Source organism: Geotrypetes seraphini, chromosome 17, assembly GCF_902459505.1.
Source record: "Geotrypetes seraphini chromosome 17, aGeoSer1.1, whole genome shotgun sequence".
Taxonomy (NCBI): Eukaryota; Metazoa; Chordata; class Amphibia; order Gymnophiona; family Dermophiidae; genus Geotrypetes; species Geotrypetes seraphini.
In genome coordinates, this window is record NC_047100.1 from 21,935,004 (window position 1) to 21,955,586 (window position 20,583).

At 43.6% G+C, this 20,583-nt stretch overlaps 1 protein-coding gene across 4 annotated transcripts in view; it reads left to right on the forward strand.

Moving 5' to 3' along the window:
- Positions 1 to 3,439: 3,439 nt before the first annotated feature.
- Positions 3,440 to 20,583, forward strand: part of ATXN7 (ataxin 7) — a 108,061-nt gene continuing 90,917 nt past the window's right edge. For 2 of the 4 annotated variants that reach the window (XR_004537350.1, XM_033926171.1), the window contains exon 1: positions 13,316 to 13,677. The gene's annotated coding sequence lies outside the window, so the exon portion shown is untranslated. Of the gene's footprint in view, positions 5,978 to 13,151; positions 13,293 to 13,315; positions 13,678 to 20,583 lie in introns of those variants that run through there. The other 2 variants (XM_033926172.1, XM_033926174.1) reach the window with 2 other exon arrangements.

Genomic DNA, 20,583 nt, shown 5'->3' on the forward strand with positions numbered 1-20,583 from the left:
TGCGCGAAGCTGCCCTAACAATATGTAAGAGTATCGGAAAGAATATTGTCGCAGTTTTTCAATTACTGATACAGTAAAAGGTTATAGGATGGGGGCTTGTTCTCCTCTATAATAAAAACCCTGTGCGCGCATGCGCACTTACAGGAGGTTGTGCTTCCTGCCGCCGTGATTGTCTTCCGGCAGTGGATTTAGCTCAACGTGCAATCTCGGCCTAGGGAGGAGATGTGTTGGGTGGGGGGTTTGAACATCTATGATGGCCACTGGAAGGCAAATTACCCAAGAACCTTGCTCAGTTTTGCAGGTGCAAAGATGATTCCTGTGAACGAAACCCTCTGGAGCGGGTTGCTTTTGCTCTGCATGCATAAAATGCTCTTCCCATAGAAAGGCAGCACTGCGTTTTCATGCGTGTAATGGTGTAAAACGGGGATTAGCTCATCTTCCCCTTTAAACCCATCGCTCCGCCTCTGTGGACAATACGCTGATCCTTTCTGTTGTGCCTTGCTCGGACTCTCGGGGTCATCTTTGACTCCTCGCTCTCTCCTTCACGGCCCAGAAGCAACATATCGCTAAAACCTGCCACTTTTTCCTCTATATTACCCAAAATCTGACCCTTTTTATCCACACCCTCATCACCTCGCGCTTAGACTACTGCAACTCGCTACTCTCAGGCCTCCCACTTAGCCATCTCGCTCCCCTCCAATCCGTCCAGAATTTGGCTGCAGAACTCATATTCCAGTAGAGCCGCTATACTCGCATTACTTTCTCCTAAAGTCATTTCATTGGCTTCCCATCTGTTTCCGAATACAATTCAAACTTCTCTTACTGACCTACAAATGCACTCACTCAGCTGCTCCTCACTGTCTCTCTTCGCTTATCTCCACCTGTTACCCCTCCCTCCCGTGAGCTCTGCTCAGCTGGTAAGTCCCTCCTCTCTGTGCCCTTCTCTTCAACTGCCAACTCCAGACTCCGTCCCTTCTACCTTGCTGCGCCGTATGCTTGGAACAAGCTACCCGAATCCCTACGACGGGCTCCGTCTCTGGCAGTGTTCAAGGCCCAGTTAAAAGCCCACCTCTTCGACAGTGCTTTCGATTCCTAACTCCTCTCACCTTGGGTTCTGATCCCCAACTCTATACGTCGTGTCTGTCTGTCCAAGTTAGATTATAAGCTCTTCCAAGCAGGGACCATTTCTAAATGTCAAAATGTACAGCACTACGTACGCCTTTCAGCACTATATAAGTGATAAGTGGTAATAGTAGTAATTAATATTTCCCAGAGCTAACCTATTTCAATTAACACATTCCAAATAAAACTCTTTATTCTGCCTTTGTTTTCTGGATGGTTTCATGTTCTATTATGCTGGTTCCAGTTACTTGTCTGCTTTCCTGTCTATCTTCTGTTTCCAGTGGCTGTTGTCTTTTTCAATTCTCCTCCTGCCTTGTTCCCTCAATATACAGTAACTGTCTCTGACATACTGATTTTTATCCTTTTTTAGCTCTTTCCTACCTTTTTTTTTTTGCCCCTGTCCACTCATATTTTACCCTACTCCTACTTTTCACCTACCTATCAACTTTATCTCCTTTCATCCCCTAGCTCTCCCATTTCCCATCTTGCTCCTTCCCCTGCCTCCTATTCCCATCTCTCCCCATTTTCCCCCCTCCACCAAGTTTATCTCTCTTTCCCCCTTTCACATCCTCTCATCTTTCCATGACTACCTTGCACCCCTTTTTCTATCTCTCCCTCTCCTGCCCCCTCTATCCTCCCTGAAGTCTATCTCTCCCTGTCCCCCATCTATCCCCTATATAGTTTCCGGAAGTGTTTGCATAGTCCTGCTAGGTAGATGATGTTGCAGTAATCTAGGATGCTTAGGACTAGTGTTTGGACTAGGAGTTTGAAAGGTGCCTGGTCAAAGTATTTTCTGATGAATCAGAGTTTCCAAAGTATGTTGATTCCTTTCCGTGTGACATGGTTGACTTGGGCATACATGGACACTTGTCTATAGATGCACACCCAGGATTCTGATATAAAGATATATATAAAAAATGAAAGATATGAGGGTTCATCTGAATAGAAGACTTTATGGGTTAGAATAAGAATCTTAAACCAGACTCGGTATTAGGTAACCAGTGGAAGCGGATGAATAATGGGGTGATGTGGTTGAATTTCTTGGTATTGCAAAGTAATCTTGCAGCAGTATTGTGGAGTGTTTTTGTAAATGGCATATCTGAGTCTATGGTAGTCTTGCAAAAATAACATTACAGTAAAGATGGAAAATTGAGAAAGCTACATGAGAATGCAGTGTAACTAACCCTTTTATAATTTTTGCAGATATATGTTGTGTGCTGATCCAAACCCCCAAGTACCTGAAGAAATCTACTGAAGTGATAAGTATACCCAAAGAATAGGAATAACATTTGTTTGTGATAGAGCACCTGTAATCCAACAGGTTATAGTTTTATCTGGATTTAGAACCAATTTGTGAGAAGCTAACTGTAATCTTTTCTTTTATGTCTAACCTTTTTGGGTCCAAGGTTCAGGCATCAGAGGCAATGGGAAGTAAAATAATGAAACAATAACCAGGAGTGATTTGGAAACACCACACTCACATCCTCCCTCCACCTCCCCTGGTACCTCTTTAAATCTTCACCAGTGTGAGCAACTTTTGTAGCCTCCTGCTCGCACCGGCCTGGCTTCCCTCTGAAATCACTTCCGAATCACGGGGCCAGGAAGTGACATCAAAGGGAAAGTCAGTGCTAGCACGAGCAGCAGAATGGAGGGGTGCTGGAGAATATGTAAAGAGGTACCAAGGGGAAGGGGGAGGACGTGAGTGTGGCATGGGGGGTAGGGAAGGAGTGGGGATATGGAAGGAGCGAGGGCAGAAAGGAGGGCATAGAGATTTCATGTTCTATGTGCCTCCCACCCTCGTTACTCCACTGGTGAGAGATGTTGGAAAGAGCAAGGGAGAAATGCCAAACCCATGGGGGGTGTCAGGGATGGAAGCTTTGCAGGTGGGGGAGGAGATGGTGCTGAAGCAAGTTGGCTTAGGACATCATAATTCCTTAAGCTGGCTCTGCCATCAAGGCTTGGTAGATCTCAGCACAGTGTTTCATCTCTTTCCTGTACAGCAAAGTGAGACCCATACTTTGTGGCCTTTGCTAGCTTGGGGTTATCAGAACTTGATAGCAAGTGGACAGGTAAGGTGAAGGGGGAAATGAGAGGGTGACGGGACAATCGCGCGCCAGACACCAGCGCGCTGACAATTGAGTGCTGACAATTCAGCGCAAGACACAAGCGCGTTGCGGTAAAACTTAGTTTTAAAAAGCTCCAACAGGGTGTGTGTTTCTATTCGCGCTGCCGTTGGGGGGAGTGTGTGGGGGGTGCAAACCCCCCCCCCCATTATAGAGAAAATGGAACTTTTCTGGAAAAAAAATCGGACCGTTGGGGGGGTGCAACTCCCCACATTATAGAGAAAATAGAACTTTTCCAGAAAAAAATCAGAAAAAGTTCAGTTTTCTCTATAATGGAGGGTTCCAACCCCCCCCCCCAACAGCAGCGCGAACACTATACAGTAAAGTGGAGGCAGTTTCCCACTCACATCGTGCTTCAGAGCTCTTTAAAACTAAGTTTTCCCACAGCGTGCTGGTATCTTGCGCTGAATTGTCTGCTCTCCATTGTCGGCGCGCTGGTGTCTTGCGCGCGACTGACTATGAACCAATGAGAAAGTAGGAAGCCAACCTAGCATCCAATGCTTCATCAGTGATGGCCCCCAGCATGTCTGGTATTGATGTTTATGTAAGTAAGTAGCAGTGCCATAGCCAGACAGCCAATTTTGGTTGGTCCTGAGCTCACTGTGGGCAGGCATCTCTCTCCCCTTTCCACCTCCCAGCTCGTGCAGCCTCTCTCTTTTCCTCTCTTCCCACCTCCACCCCCAGCCAGTGCATCATCTTCAAGTCACCAGCAGCGGTAATTCCACGCTGCCAGTGGCTGACCTGAAAATGCAGTCTGAGACCAAGAAAATGTGGCAGAGGGATGCAGAAATATTCTCCAGCATTTTGAATGTCATAGGCTTACTGAAAAGGAATTTTCAAGCACTCGTGGATAAGTTGCCTATATGCCTAGTTTCCAGTATACAATGGTTAAAGATAACATTTCATATACTGTATATACAATGGAACTGAGGCAGTAACATTTTTTGAACTCCAGAAAGAAGTTCTCTTTATCACAATGCAAGTACTGTAGCAAACAATCGCAGCAAATTTAAGCATACTTCACATACCCTGGCATGGGAATGAGCTTCATTGCTATCATGGTAAGTGCAAAATTAACCCATTTGGAGACATTGCCCCCTCAGATTCCATATTGTGTAAAATATACTCTCAAGATGACAACAACCTCTTAATTTTCTTATTAAAATAGTTCTCTTTGCTCACACTGGTATAAATTGATGAACACTTAAAAGCTGGATATACTCCTCTTTAGGTTCATAATTGGGTGTGGTCAGCCACCTCTACTCAACCTGATGCAATCACTTCTTTAATAGAATTGTAGCACGATATGATTGTGTTAGATTTCTTTTTTTTAAATTCTTTATTTCATAATTTTAATACAATAAACTCAATACAAAACACAATTAGTGTTGATATACTTCATAAAGTTAATAAACTAATAAGAATAATACAACTTATCAATGCTACAATTAGAGCATTCCCATTCATTATCTTACCCCCCCCCCAAGAGATCTGGTTCCAAAACCATAGTGATTAGATAGTTCTCCATAAAGCTTCTTTTTTCCAATTCTATATAACTCCCCCCATATGTCATTAAATTGTGCCCATTGATTAATTAAAAAGGCTGAAAGTCTATATTTTTCACACACTATTCCTAAACGTCCCCTTACATCTCTCAAAGTAGGTACATTTTCTGTATGCCATTGCTGAGCTAATGTCAATCTAGCAGCTATGCATGCCAAGTCCAAAAGTTTAGATCGAGAAAATGTTAAACCTTCTATTCTTACTCCCAGCAGGGCCCTTTCAGCATTAAGCTTAAGTGGGGTCTGAATTAGTTTGCTTACATACTCAAAAACTTGCTCCCAGAACTTCTGGACCCTTTGACATTCCCACAACATATGATAGAATGTGCCTCTTTCGCCACATCCTTTCCAGCAGCTAATATCACTGTGCTTAGTATATTTGCTAATTAAAACAGGGGTAGTATACCAACATACTAGGAGTTTGATAGCATTGATTTTGTTAGATTTCAAGTATAAATTTATTGTCTGAGCCAAGAAATGATTGAGTTTTGATGGATTAAAATATGGCTTGAAATGAGGTGTGCTTTCAGCCTGAATCCAGAAGGTGTTAAGTACACCTATTCAGTGGAAAACAAAAGAAGGCAGGGTGTGTGCCAGTATCACTTCACACCACATTCAACTAAGGACAGTGTGAACTACTCCAGTCTGCAAGGACAACCAGGGGCTTGGAGACCTAAAACTTTTAGAACAAAAGACAGATTCACCTGAAACTTTTAAGACAAAAGACAAGAACTTAAACCACACAAGGCTGAAAAGATGGCAGTTTAACCACTGCTGTGCTAGCTTGCTCAGGACAAAGGCAGATGGATGTTTGATTAAGATTCAATCAGATGGCATCATGCAATTAAAAACAGGAAAAAGTTTTGAATTGAAACTGCTTTGGGATTGGAGAAAATGCCAGCCTCAGGGAGGAGACATCACACCTAGGTTCCTGCCTTTGGATTGGACAATTGCTCCTGGGTTCCTGCCCCAGTAATTGGACCAGATTTCAATTCCTCCAAATCCATAAAAACAAGAAGATTGACCCATGCTCCCTCTCTGTTCTCTTTGGACCATCGCTGGAGACGTGCTCTCTTCTATAGACCCATGTGCTCCCAGGCCATGTGCCTAGCTCTGCTGTGATCTCTTAACTGCAACTGAAGAATTCTGTCAGCAAAAACCTGCATCATTGTGAGTAACTTATAAACCCAGCTAAATTAATCATTCTGACTCAGCAATATTTTATCTTGTGGCACATTTTCCCTTGTTCAGCGACACTAATTTGTAACTGCTCTACCCGCCTGATATAATGAATTCTGCTCTGTAAGAAATAAAATTCCAGTTTACTTTTAAAATGTTTTAAGTTACAGTTCTTTAATATACAGTATGGGGCTCATAATAACAAACAAAAAAAAAACATTAAAAAAGTGGCCTAAATCGGTACTTGGACAATCAAAAAGCCAGATCATCCAAGTCCCAATAATGAAAAGTGGTTTTAGATGTATCTAAAACCAGCTTAGGCCTTTACCCTGCCTCTAAACGCTAGAACAAAAAGAGGCGTTTTTAGAGGAGGGGAAAGGGCGGGAGGTGGGCCGACCTAGACTTAGTTGTACAGCAAACATAACCAAAAACTTGAGCAGGTTGCCCAGTCAGAACTTATACGTTTTGACTTAGACCAAATCAAAACAGGTATAAGTTCTGAATAGGGGCCGCTGAGCTGATCGCGGCTGCCGTGATTAGCTCAGCAGCCCCGGCAACCTGCCCCCCCCCCCACCGCAACGATCACGGCAGGAGAGATGGCTTATCTCCCCTGCTGTGATCGTGATCTCTCCCCCCCACCCCCGAACTGCTGTAACCCTCGCAGGAGAGATGCCCAATCTCTCTTACTTTGATCCACCCCCCCACCCCCAAAACAATACCAGCAGGGGAAGCCCAACCCCTCCTGCCGAGGCAATCCGCGAACCCCCTCTCAAATTTGGGCAGGAAGGATCCTAGGCCCATGATGCACCCCCTAAAATACAGGCAGGAGGGATCCCAGGCCCTTCTGCCCAGCCCCCGCCCCCACCCCCCGTGACCGCCCTTCCATTGCTCCCCCTCAAATCCCCCAAACCCCCGACACCCCCCTTTGAACTTACAAGAAGTTAGCCGGATGGGTCCCAAGCCCGTCCGCCCCGCAGGCCTGCCATCCTCCGAATGGCGGGCCTAGGGCCTGATTAGGCAAGGCGCCTAAGGCCCTGCCCATAGGAGAGGCCTTAGGCGCCTGGGCCATCCGGTATTGGCCCAGTTGCCTGTATAAAATATATTTCTCTCTTTGTCAGAGAAATATATTTTAAGGTAGATATTTAGTCTTATAAATCAGTTGTAATAGAATCAATTCCCTGGAATATCAAAGTGCAACATGACATCTGAGCATGGCATGCCTGGTTCCCAGTGCTCCAATGTTTAACTCTTTATTCTGTGCAGCAACAACTTGTCCATTATGGCCCGGACGCTGTAAGTGGCACCTGCCACGTGTCAGTCACCGAAAAGACTGCTTCCAGAATCGTGGCTCCCAAGGACCTTAGGCGCCCGAAATGTAGACCAAGGTTTTACAGGCCTACATTTCCGGATTACAGGATCCTTCCTGAATTGCGGCCAGCGGCACATAGTAATGCTGAAGTCCAGCTCCGTCCCCTAACCACGCCTACTTCCAGACTTTGGGTCACTATGTGCCGCTAGCCACCAGGTGCCGGTTCTGGAGGCCGTGTAGCAGCAGCTTTTTTTTTTTTTAATGAGGCTTTAATTGGGTTTTAATGGTGCAACCCAATTAAATTAATTAAGTTAGGCAGCGGTAGGGCAACTACTGAGGCTTAACATTTGGTGGCTTTTGTAGAATTTGTCCCTTTGTCTTTTTTTTAAGCCGGTGCTGTAGTTCTCTCCTTTGTATTTAAACACATCAACAGGCGGCTTTTTTTTTGTTATTGCTGGTACTCCATTTGAACAATTCGACATGAGCTAATAAAAGTGGATCTAAACACCTTGATGAGAAGGCAATTAAAACTGTTAACAGAAACAACAGTTACAATTTAAAGCAGGGGTCTCAAAGTCCCTCCTTGAGGGCCGCAATCCAGTCGGGTTTTCAGGGTTTCCCCAATGAATATGCATGAGATCTTTGTTCATGCACTGCTTTCAATGCATATTCATTGGGGAAATCCTGAAAACCCGACTGGATTGCGGCCCTCAAGGAGGGACTTTGAGATCCCTGATTTAAAGTAACTTTAAGCAAAGCTCTGTCAGTTAATGGTAGAACACATTTAGTGGACAAGCAAAGGTCTCATGTCACACATCCCTTTGACATATTTGTTCGCTGTGGGATTGAGGAAATGATCACTATATAGGCCGTTTGACATTTCCTGTGGTTGAAGATTTAGGGAGTCGTGCGATTAAGTAATTATGAGTTTGTATCGAGGAAGTAGTTTTCTGGTAAAATGATTCCTGATAAGCAGCAGAAAGTGTATGAAAAGCACTGGTGGTACAGTCTGCAGGAAAAAAAAATACTTGCTAAACCACAGCTTGTACAGCACCAGCTAATAAGTGTGAATGAGACTAGCAGGTCAACGCATACAATGCAATTTCTGTACCGTAGAACATCAAGGAAATCAGACAGCTAAACAGCAATGATATTTGCAAGAAATGTGACCTATGGTGACAGAACTACCACTACTTATCACTTTTATAGTGCTGTAAGGCCTACGCAGTGCTGTACATTTTGACATTTATAGACAGAGCCTTAAGTACTATCTGATACACTGAGAATATAAGGAATACATTGGTGGTGGGCAGAATGTGGTGCAGTGGTCAAAGCTACAGCCTCAGCACCCTGATGTGGGTTCAAACCCACACTGCTCTTTCTGACCCTGGGCAAGTCACCTAATCCTCCCCCCCAATGCCCAAGTACATTAGATAGATTGTGAGCCCAACAAGACAGACAGGAAAAAATGCTTGAGTACCTGAATAAATTAATGTAAAAGAAAGGTTCCCAACCTTTTTTGGATTAGACTTTCTATATCACATCAGTGGCTCAAGGCTAGGGTACTAACCATCTTAATTGGTTCTGGACAAGTTTGATCCAATGCTGATTTCACTCCATTTTGTGCAGTATTGTAGAGTAACTATGTAAATGTAACTAGTTGCTGTACTTATGGTATAGCGGCATATAAGAAATAAAATTATTATTATTATTACTTAAGTAAAAGGTTTGTTACTTGTAAAGAAGTACAAGTTAACATTTGTTACTTTTATTGAAGAATTTTAACTGGCTCAATTGGAAGGAACTTTTTAATCAAACTGGGCAATCGACTTTCTGCCAGCGGAGTTGTTGAACACCTTTTTAGCTGTGCTATTTAATAATGACTCGCAAGCACACCTGCATGTGATGGCATAGTAAGGGAGGGGAGCAAACTGCCCCGGGTGCCATTGGGGGGGAGGCACTGGTACCTCTCCACACCCTTTCTCCCCCCCCATACCTTTTTAAATCTTTGCCAGCACGAGCAACTTCTCCGGCCTGCTGTTCACGCTGGCCTGGCTCCCCTCTTGAAATCACTTCCTGGTCGCGGGGCAAGGAAGTCACGGTAGAGGGAAAGCCAACGCCGGCTTGAGCAGCAGGCCAGACAAGCTGCTCGTGCTGGTGAAGATTTAAAGAGGTATTGGGGGGGGGGAAGGAAGTGTGCAAGCGTGGAGTGGGGGGGGGGGGAGAAGTGAGGGGGGGACAGAGAGGAGAGCATGGGCGGGTGCCTCCTACCCTCATTACGCTACTGCTTGCATGAATGACAGTCATTTTCAAATATTAGTTTTAATACAAGCAAAGTGGATTGAATAGTAGAGCAATAAAGTTGTTGGGATAAAAGTGTTAACTATAGTTGCATTCATTGTAGTTACTTTAACATAGTAATAATAATAATAATAATAACTTTATTCTTATATACCGCCAGCAATCTTGCGACTTCTAACATAGTAAATGACGGCAGATAAAGACCTGAATGTTCTAGCCAGTCTGCCCATAAGTTATAGCCATTAAAAAATAACATGATTAAATTAACTTGTCTCTTCTTTGATATTTCTGGGCCGTAGACTATAAAGTCTGGTATTGTCCTAGGCTCCATATGTATGTATGCATGAAACAAACTGCCTGACTCAGTAAGTACATCAAGTTCCTTCTCTGGCAGTATTCAAGTCCAGGTTCAAAGCCCACTTCTTTGAAGCTGCTTTCAAATCCCAACCCACCTGCTAAACACCCATATCTGGCTTAGCATTCCCTATGTAATTCCACCACCTGAGCATTGTGTATAGATGTATCTTTTGAGCAGGGACTGTCTCTTCCATGTTTTGGTGTACAGCGCTGTGTATGACTGATAGTGTTATAAAAGTGATAAGTAATGGTTGTAATACCATCACTTAAGTTAATATCTTACTTAAGTATTAAAAAAATACATTTTTACTTAAACACTTTGACCAAGCACTTTTTGAACAACCCTGATTTTCTGCATGCATACATTTCTGATTTCCAAAATGGGACAGATAGATGTATACTGTGGGGGAAAACCAGCACTGGATTAGCCAATTGGCAACTCCAAATACATTTTGTTACAGATATTTTGTAGCTTTTCAAAGGAAATTGTACCATTTGCTTCCTTAAACTATTTTTGCTGTTTTCAGAAAAAGAAAGAGGGGTTGTGAGGAGTATGGAGGAGTTTGAGAAACAGAGCTAGGGATGGGGGTGTACTTGACAGGGGAGGTGGGAGGGTTGGGGTGTTTGTGCCTGAATTGTGGGAGTGAAAGGGTGTCGAGCCTAGGAAGGGATACAAGCTAAACTGGGAAGAGAGTGCCAGGAAGTCTTTGCCTGAACAGAAAGCCAGAGAATGTCAAGCCTGGGAAAGGAAAAAGCCATGCCTTTATGGAGAGGAAATGCTCCATAAAAATAACAAGGATACAGAACTTTGTAATAGAGTGCTAAGAATTTTCAAAAAGTTTGCATGCAAATTCTAATTAAATGAAACAAATGCTGCATGTCTTAGAGAACTCATTTTCTCAGTGGTCAATTAGGGATGCGAAAACTAGGCACTAGGGAAACAAGACAGAAAGAAGGTTGACTCGTTTGAGCTTTTGTGCTGTAGAAGGATTTTTTTTAATGCATGCTTTGGACAGCCATAATTAAGAAATAGATTCAGGAAGAGATCAAACCGGCTATGTCACTCAAAGCCCAAATGATGAAGGTAGCAGTTTTATTTTGGTCACACCATCAGAAGAGAGAGATCAGTGGAGAAGAACATCATGTTTGGGAAGATTGAAAATATCAGTGAACAGGGCGACTTGAATCTAGATAAGAACATAAAAATAGCCTTACTGGGTCAGACCAATCAAGCCCAGTAGCCCGTTCTCATGGTGGCCAATCCAGGTCACTAGTACCTGGCCAAAACCCAAGGAATAGAAATATTCCATGATACCGATCCAGGGCAAGCAGTGGCTTCTCCCGTGTCTTTTTCAATAACAGACTATAGACTTTTCTTCCAGGAACTTGTCCAAACCTTTCTTAAAACCAGCTATGCTATCCACTCTTACCACATCCTCTGGCAACGCGTTCCAGAGCTTAACTATTCTCGGAATGAAAAAAATGTTTCTCCTACTGGTTTTAAAAAAGTATTTCCGTGTAACTTCATCGAGTGTCCCCCTAATCTTTGTCATTTTTGACTGAGTGAAAACATCGATCCACTTGTACCCGTTCTACTCCACTCACTTCAATCATATCTCCCCTCAGCTGTTGAACAACAACCGTGGAACCTTAGTGGACAAGCACAAAACCGATTTTCTTTTTAGATCTGTCATTCATCAAGTCGCTAGGACTCGAAGACGAGTCGAGGGCATCTATATCTCGGCATCATCCTGGCCTGATCTCACTGTTCACTGGCATAGAAAAGAGGCATAAAAATTGAACTAAGGCCAGTACTGGGTAGTGGGCAGACTTGCACGGTCTGTGTCTGTATATGGCCGTTTGGTGGAAGATGGGCTGGGGAAGGCTTCAATGCCTGGGAGGGTGTAGATGGGCTGGAGTAGATTTTAACGGAGATTTCGGCAGTAGGAACCCAAGCACGGTACCGGGTAGAGCTTTGGGATTCTTGCCCAGAAATAACTAAGAAGAAAAAAATTTTAAAAATTTAAATTGAATCAGGTTGGGCAGACTGGATGGACCATTTGGGTCTTTATCTGCCGTCATCTATTATGTAACCCCCCCCCCCCAAAAAAAAAAAAAAATCAGCCCTATATCAAACAGAAAACTCATAAAGAATCGGCAAAAATAGGAAGGGAGGAAGACACCTCTGCTCATCAATTAAAGAAAGAGGGAAAAGGTGAATAAAAATAAATATTCAATAGAACTTACATTCAGTTTTCCCCCTATAGACCTTGTATATATTTATAGTTCTATAGAACTTACATTCAGTTTTCCCTTATAGGCATTATATATAGTTCTATAGAACTTACATTCACAGTTTTCCCCCTATAGACCTTGTATATATTTATAGTTCTATAGAACTTACATTCAGTATTCCCCTATAGACCTTATATATAGTTCTATAGAACTTACATTCACAGTTTTCCCCCTATAGACCTTGTATATATTTATAGTTCTATAGAACTTACATTCAGTATTCCCCTATAGACCTTATATATAGTTCTATAGAACTTACATTCAGTTTCCCCCTATAGACCTTGTATATATTTATAGTTCTATAGAACTTACATTCAGTTTCCCCCTATAGACATTGTATATAGTTCTATAGAACTTACATTCAGTTTTCCCCCTATAGACCTTGTATATAGTTCTATAGAACTTACATTCACAGTTTTCCCCCTATAGACCTTGTATATATTTATAGTTCTATGGAGTATTTATTTTTATTCACTCATTCACCTTTTCCCTCTTTCTTTAATTGATGAGCAGAGGTGTCCTCTCCTCCTATTTTTGCAGACATGTTAGTAACCGCCTTATTTAAATATGCTAATCAGTCCTATCCTAACGTTTTTAACATCCATACTCCTACAAACTACACAAACACGTGCTCTTTTTTTTTTTTTTTCTCTCCCCGATTCCCTCTCCCGTCGTCCCCCAGAGCGGTACAGCTAACTCTCCGGCAAAGCCCCACTTCCTCGTCGCCCCGCAGCCAACCCGGGGCCGCCCTTCCTCCTGGAGCCAATCGGACGGAGTCCGACGGCGTTCTGGCCCCGCCCGCTGCAGTCCCCCCCCCTCCCAACCGTCCGCGCACTGGGGGGGCGGAGCCTCCTTCTCATTCCGGGCCTCTCGCGACGCCACCAATCCGGCCGAGCGCCGCCCGCCGGCGCGTGCGGGAGGGGCGCCCTTCGTCGGCCCGCCCACTGCCCCGGCTGTCTTTCCGGGCGCTTCCTGCGCCTGCCCGCGCCGCGGCCAATCAGCGGCGCTCTTCCTTTTTCTTGCCGCCGGCCTGCAGACTTGGAGGTAGGAAGTGGAGGGGGGGGAGGAGGAGGAGGAGGCTGTGGAGTTTGTGGTTTGAATTTCCGCTCGGGGCTTCGGTGCCTGGGGGTGGCAGCGGCGTTTCCTCTCCCGGGGGGGCTCCCGGGGAAGCGTGTGTTGGGGGTTGGGGCTTGGCCCCCCTCCCCCGAGCTGGAAGCCAGTGTCGAGGTCTGTGGTGGAGGAAGCATTGAGTGACGAGAGACCCCCGGTTTCCGTCTCCCCTGGGCGCGCGCGGGGGCTGGTGCTTTCGCAGAATGTAGTAATGCTCAGGTTCTCTCTCTTCCCCCCACCCCCACCCCCGGGCCTCGTTTTGTGTTTCAGATCGGGACGCCGCCGAGAAGAGGAGCTGCCATGGGGACCGTCACAGATGGTAAGGTAGACGGACACACGGTCACTATGTTTCCTCGTGCCCCCTGCCTCCTCTTTTTGAGTTGGTGGGGGGTGGGGGGGGAGGGCACTGACTCAGCAAGGCCACAGTGGCCTGGGGCTTGATCTGTTTGTTTTATTTTTTTTTTTGCCCTGTAAGAGGAGACCCCTGAGTAAGGAGCTCCTGTCTATTTGCACCCCATTTTTTTAAAGTGATCTTTCCCTGGATTTGTCTTTATTGTACACTTGGTTTATGCTCTGGAGCTTTCTCTAGAGAGAGTGTGCAAGGAAAGTGTTTCCAGGTTCTAATTCCTCTAGAAACCTGGGGGAGGGGGGGAGGTATTCAAAGGGAAATATCCAGTTATCGCAATATTTTCTTTAGAGCTGGGTGTGGAGGGATGCTCAGTAGCATTGCCCGGGTAGAGCTGGGATACGGTCTGGGTGATCATCATCACTGTTGAGGTTATTGTGAACATTATGAGGTTAACCGGATAACCAGGTCTGGTCTAACCATTAGGCAAGACTAGGTGGTTGATTAGAGCAGCAGAGAGTAGCTGCCTCAAAGCAAAACAGTACATCCTGATAGCCACAAAAACTCAGCGAAATATTCACATGCATGTTTTTCCTGTAGCAAGGGAGATAGATAAGTTTTAAATAGCTCATTTACCTGGAAAATGTCTTTCAAAATACCCCTTGTATGTATGTGTGTGTGTGTGTGTATATATATATATATATATATATATATATATATATATATATATATATAAGCTTGATATTGTCTACTTATATATATTATTATAGGATGGTGATGATGATCATCGAAACCCTTTGGGTAGGGGGAGGAGTCAATGGACTGAGCATCTGAAAATTAATTTGAAGGGGTTATGTGCCCTAGGGTGAATCTTCAGCCTTATAATACTCTTCCACTGCTCCTATGGATAAAACTCTCTCCAGGTAACGTTGGAATAGCTGTCCAGTTATCAAAGGCACTATCCACTGTATCTGGGTATTCGGCGTCGCTCACCATCTTGCTAGCTGTGCTGAATCTGGATTCTATTTAAAAGCCAGGACGGGCTTTTATAGAAACAGTGCCTGCTATGGTGTTTTAAATTTTGACTCTTGATTGTTCATTCAGCAATAAATGGTAATTTCATATTGAATTTGGTTGCTGGTTCTTTCTGGTTCTGAACTCCTTGCAAGTTTAACCGTTTATTTGGCATTGTTGCTCAAAATCAACATGTGTTTTCTAGGGCTCTTATGGGAGATCTGCATCTCCAAATGCCTGTTACTTGGCACTGTTGCTCTCATTCAACATTAAGGGCTCCTTTTACTAAAGTGCGTTAGGGCCTTAACACGTAGGCGCACGCTAGACCTTAACCCCAGCATTGAGCTGGCGTTATTCTAGAAGCATACTGTGCGTTGTAGCATGTGGTAACTTTGTGCATGCGGTAGAATCGCAAGCACACCTTAGTAAAAGGAGCCCTAAGTTACGTAAAGCAGTTGTTTCACCATCTGCCAATTAAAGGTTTGTCTTTGGTATGTGTTGGTGTGCTCCTGAGTGGCGTAGAACGGGTAAAAGTGGATCAGTTTTTCACTTTGTCAAAAAGTACAAAAACTAGGGGACACTTGATGACGTTATAGGGAAATACTTTTAAAACCAATAGGGAGAAATATTTTTTCACTCGAAGAATAGTTAAGCTCTGGAACACGTTGCCAGAGCTTGTGGTAAGATCGGATAGTGTAGCTGGTTTTAAGAAAGGCTTGGACAATGTCCTGGAGGAAGACTCCATAATCTGTTGTTGAGAGAGACATGGGGGAAGCTACTCCTTGTGTTTTGGCCACTGTGAGAATGGGCTGGGTTTGATTGGCCATTGGTCTGACCCAGTAAGGCTATTCTTATGTGTAAAATTGTTAAGGAAGCTTTTTTATAGCATGAGTTAAAGATTTAGCATTTCTAACTATGGTTGCTAGGCCCATTATTCTGGTGTAAAAAATAAAATTAGAAAATGTTTTGCATTTTTAGTTGTTTCTTTGCTTAGATTTCCCCTCAACTTTCTTGGTTATTTTGAGGCCAGCATTTAAAGTGGGTGTACTTCCTTGCAACTGATTTTTATGCCTTCTTATTTTATGATAAATGGCCATTCAGTTGTTTGAAATGTGTTCAAATTATGAATATGTTTTCAAAAGCAGCATGGATTTTTTTTTTTTTGTGTGTGTGTGTGTAGAAATTCTTACAGATTAGTTATATTACACAGCTATGAGGATAACAGTGTATTTTCAGTGTGGGTTTAACTTTTCAGGGGCAAAACCTTTTTTGAATATTTGTTCTCTATATTTGCCTGGTGAATTTCATGGTATGTGTTTAGTAGACCTCTACATCCCAATGGTGCCTTTGAGAGAGAAGCTTGGTGGGCATGTATATGCCAAAAAAAAGTGGAATGTGTCATGTAGTAGTAAAATAAATGTTTTAGCATATAAGAAATCCTCAAATGTCTAAAAAGGTCTTAAAACGACAGGCCTTTGGAGTAGGGAAGATGAACTTTCCAGAATTTTTCCAGTTCCTTTTGTTGAGTAAGAAAGTTTCAGATAGGGGGACAAATATGAAGGAGATAATCCAAAAAGCACCTTATAACAAATGCATCCAAACTTAAAAAGCACTCTGGCCCCAAAAGGCATAGCTGTCCTTGATCACCTCCAGGACCCACTGATCTGCTGTAATCTTAGTCCACCCCAAGTAAAAGTCCCATAACCTAGCTCCTACCAGAACTGGGGAAGGACCTGTGCATCCTCATTGCACAGGATGAGAGGAGGAGGAGGCAAGGCGGGAAGAGTCAGGGCTGCCCTGACGAGCATCTCGAAAGGACTTCATTCACTGGAAAACACAACCTCTGTAAGAAGAAGTGTAAGACACTCTACCAGAGCAATAATGGTGAGCCACCCGAAATCGTCTCCTACTCAAGCCTCCTTTACCAGATAGTCTAGGTTTGTCCTTTGGCAAGAGAGGGACCATATAGTCCCCTAAACTCTGAATTAGCTTATCCAGTTCCTCTCCAAAGAGAAACAAACCTTTAAAAAGAAACCTACTGAACTTAGACTTTGAGGCAGAATCTTCAAATGTAACCTGCAGTTTAAAACACATTTTACCTATATAAGAAGTAATTTGCTAAATTTGGGGTCCTTTTACTAAACTTAGTATTTGCTAAATGCTAAGAAGCCCATAGGTATAAAACAGGCTTCTTAAGCATTTATTGAATGTTAGTTTGCATTAAGCTTTAGTAAAAGGACTTTGTCTACAAAATGGCTGATTGTGTGAAATTAGTGTGTGCTAACCATTAGTATAGGGGTACGCAAAGGGAGCCACAGGCCAGTTAGGTTGAGTACCCCTGCCACAGGCCAGTTAGGTTGAGTACCCCTGCCTGTGGCCAGTTAGGTTGAGTACCACTGGCCACAGGCCAGTTAGGTTGAGTACCCCTGCACTAGTAAATGACTCCTCCCCCATCAAAACAGTGCTATAATCAATTCTTAGTACACATAGGGTATATAGATAACAGGCAACTTATTGGAAAGCTTTTCCTTTGTTTCCACACAGCTCATAATTAAGCTGTGAAATTTGTTTGGGGATGTGGTCAAATAGCAGGATTCAGAAAAGGTTTGGATGTGTTCTAGAAGAAAAGTCCATAAGAATTATTAGCCAGGTAAACTTGGGAGAGCCATTGGTTATCCTTGGAAATAAACTATATAACTATATACTCCAAATGTAATCCGACCCCAAATATAAACTGAGGTAGCCTTCCTCCCACCCAAAAAGGAGAGAAAAAAAGGTTGACTCAAATATAAACTGGGGGGGGGGGTAATATTCAAGTGGCCTGTTGTGCCAGACTCTGCACCCAGTCCACCTCCCTTTCTTTATGCCCTGCCGGGCTCTGTGCCCTGTTCACCCCTTCCCTGCCTGCCCTGTACACTGCCAGCTCTCCCTCCCTCCCAATGCCATGCTGGCCTCCCCTGCGTACCTTTGAAATACCTGGTGGTCGAGCAGTGGGCAGTAGCAGGAGCAGTCTTCCTGTGCTCCTGTCCTGTGCTGATCCACTAGCTGAATGGCTGTTGTGAGTTCTCTGGGGAATGTACCTTCAAACGGGATGGATTTGGTCCAGAGGGCAGCTTCTAAAATGGTCCATAGTTACTGCGGATGGGCAGTCTAGATAAGCCATTTGGCCTTTATCTGCCAACAAGTTTCTATGTTTCTATCATGGGATCTCTTGGAGAGAGAAAGAGATAATTGTTACTGCAGATGGGCAGACTAGATAAGCCATTTGGCCTTTATCTGCCATCAAGTTTCTATGTTTCTATCATGGGATCTCTTGGAGAGAGAAAGAGATAATTGTTACTGCGGATGGGCAGACTAGATAAGCCATTTGGCCTTTATCTGCCATCAAGTTTCTATGTTTCTATCATGGGATCTCTTGGAGAGAGAAAGAGATAATTGTTACTGCGGATGGGCAGACTAGATAAGCCATTTGGCTTTTATCTGCCATCATGTTTCTATAAAGTGTATGGGAACAGACTTAAAGATCTCAAAATGTGGGGGAACAGTGATATAAAATTATTTAATTCATCTCCCGCTTAACAAATTATCTACCCTGAAATATTAATTGGGCAGTTTCACCTGTCCTCACCTGCCTTTGCATCATAAGGAAACAGCATGATGGTGGACCTTTTGGGCACCCACTTGCTCCTGGCCTGCCAGGTCTTGTCGTTCCACAAACTTTTGTCAGAGGAGCAGGATACATCAAGCCTTGAGAGTATGTGAGGGTGCTGGCACTGATGGTGCTTCTCCATCACTGTCTGCACTGGCACCATGCTGCCGCTCTTCAAGCTGCTGCCCTAGACAGCCATATAGGCCCCGATTCTATAAATGGTGCCTAAAAGGCGCTGAGTAGGGTGGTGCTAAGTTCGATTCTATAAAAGTTAGGCACACTTTATACTGTAGAATCATGCTTAGTGGCACTCAAAGTGGGCTTAGGCGTCAATGGGAGGAGGACATGGCCCAAGGGCAACTGCTTTCCTCTTAAACTGTAGATTTATTTAGGTCCAGAGAAAACATGAGCTTCTATCCTTCAAGTAAGACAGGTGATTTGAGTTTTGCTTTCTGAAAAATTTGTAGCACATGTGGGTAACAGAGGATCTTTAGTGACGAAGGGTCTGGGATATTTTTGTTGAGCGACTTTCATAGAAGGCGTACAATGGGCTCGCTCGATTTCCAATGGTTTATTTAATTGTAAGCCCAGTATTTTGGGGATGAGATTTTCTAAGAAGGATATCGGATGGGATCCTTCTGTACCCTCTGATATCCCCAATTTACGGATGCTGTTTCTCTGTGATCTGTTGTTCTGATCCTCCATATCTTTTTTTTTTTTTTTTTCAGTAGGTCAATTTCTTTGATTTTCTTCTGGATCATTGATATGTTTTCCTTGTGAACGTTGCATTGTAATTCAGTGGAGTCGGATTGAGTTTTAACATCAAGAGAGTTGGGTTTTGAGGTCTGAAATGTCCTCCCGAAGAGCAGATAAAGAATTGTGGTTGTCTTGTAGAATACTTTTGATGGAGATGATCCTCCTTTCTGGGGTGAATGTTATGGCATATGCTAATGATATCTTGCTTTTGCTAACACAGCCTTCCACTTCCTTATCTGCACTATTAAATGTCATTTCTGCTTATGGAGCTCTGTCGGGTTTCTCTCTTAATCTTACCAAATCTAAAGCTCTGCCTTTGCTGAAGGAGGTTAAAGATGACTGGGAGGGACAGTTTCCACTGCAGTGGGAACTGGTTGCATTGAAATACCTGGGTGTTCAGATATCTGTTAATTTGACCTTGTTGTACAAAGAAAATGTGTCTAAATTATTGTCTGAAACTATTGTTAAGTTGCAACTGTGGAGAGCATGTCCGCTTTCTCTTTTGGGCCGTGTTCATTTATTTAACATGATATTGGCTCCAAAGTGGCTTTATTTATTCCAAATGCTCCCTTTATTTTTGAAAGTAAAGGATGAGAAGGGGCTGTGTTCTCTATTGCAGGCCTACTTCTGGCAGGGCAGGCGGGCCCATTTTCCCATACACATCATACAGACACTCAGACGTTATGGGGGATTGGGTCTGCTCAATGTCCGGTATTTAACAATAGTCTGTGCCATAAGACACATCCATGACTGGTACAATACAACATAGCATATTTCTGCCACTGTCATGGAATTGTCTTTTCTAGGTCCCTGGCATTTTAATTGTTATTTATATAAGATGGATCTCCACCAGCCAGAAATACTCCGGCACTCAGGGATTTTGCCTGTAGCGATAGCTGCTTGGCGTTGGACATGTAAACGTCATGGTTTTTCTGTGGAAGGGTCTCCTTACCTTGATATTTGTAGGAATCTGGAATCTCTGCCGGGCCAAATTGGTTCTATATTTCACCGTTGGAAAGCGAAAGGTATCCTTTATTTGTTGCATTTACTCACCAAAGAGGGCCCTGTGAAATCCTTTGCTACTTTACAAACGGATTATTCTTTGTTGCCTGGAGATATCTTTTCTTACTTACAAATCAAACACTATATTCACGGCCTTCCTTGGGAGGACCTCACGGAGGATGTTCAGGATGAATTGGCTACGTGTTATACTTTGGGAGCTTGACTTCCTGTTCTGTTGAGGTTTCTTCATCATTATCTCCAGGACTCTACAACGGAACTGCATTATTCTACATATGTCGATGCTTGGAATATTGATCTTGGAATACAGTTATCGCTTGTGGATTACAAAAAACATGTCCTGGCAGCAGCAAGAGTCTCCAGCAACATGCTGGATTGGGAACAACATTACAAGTTTGCTTTGCGCCTTTATATAGCGCCCAACAGAGTGAGACATATGG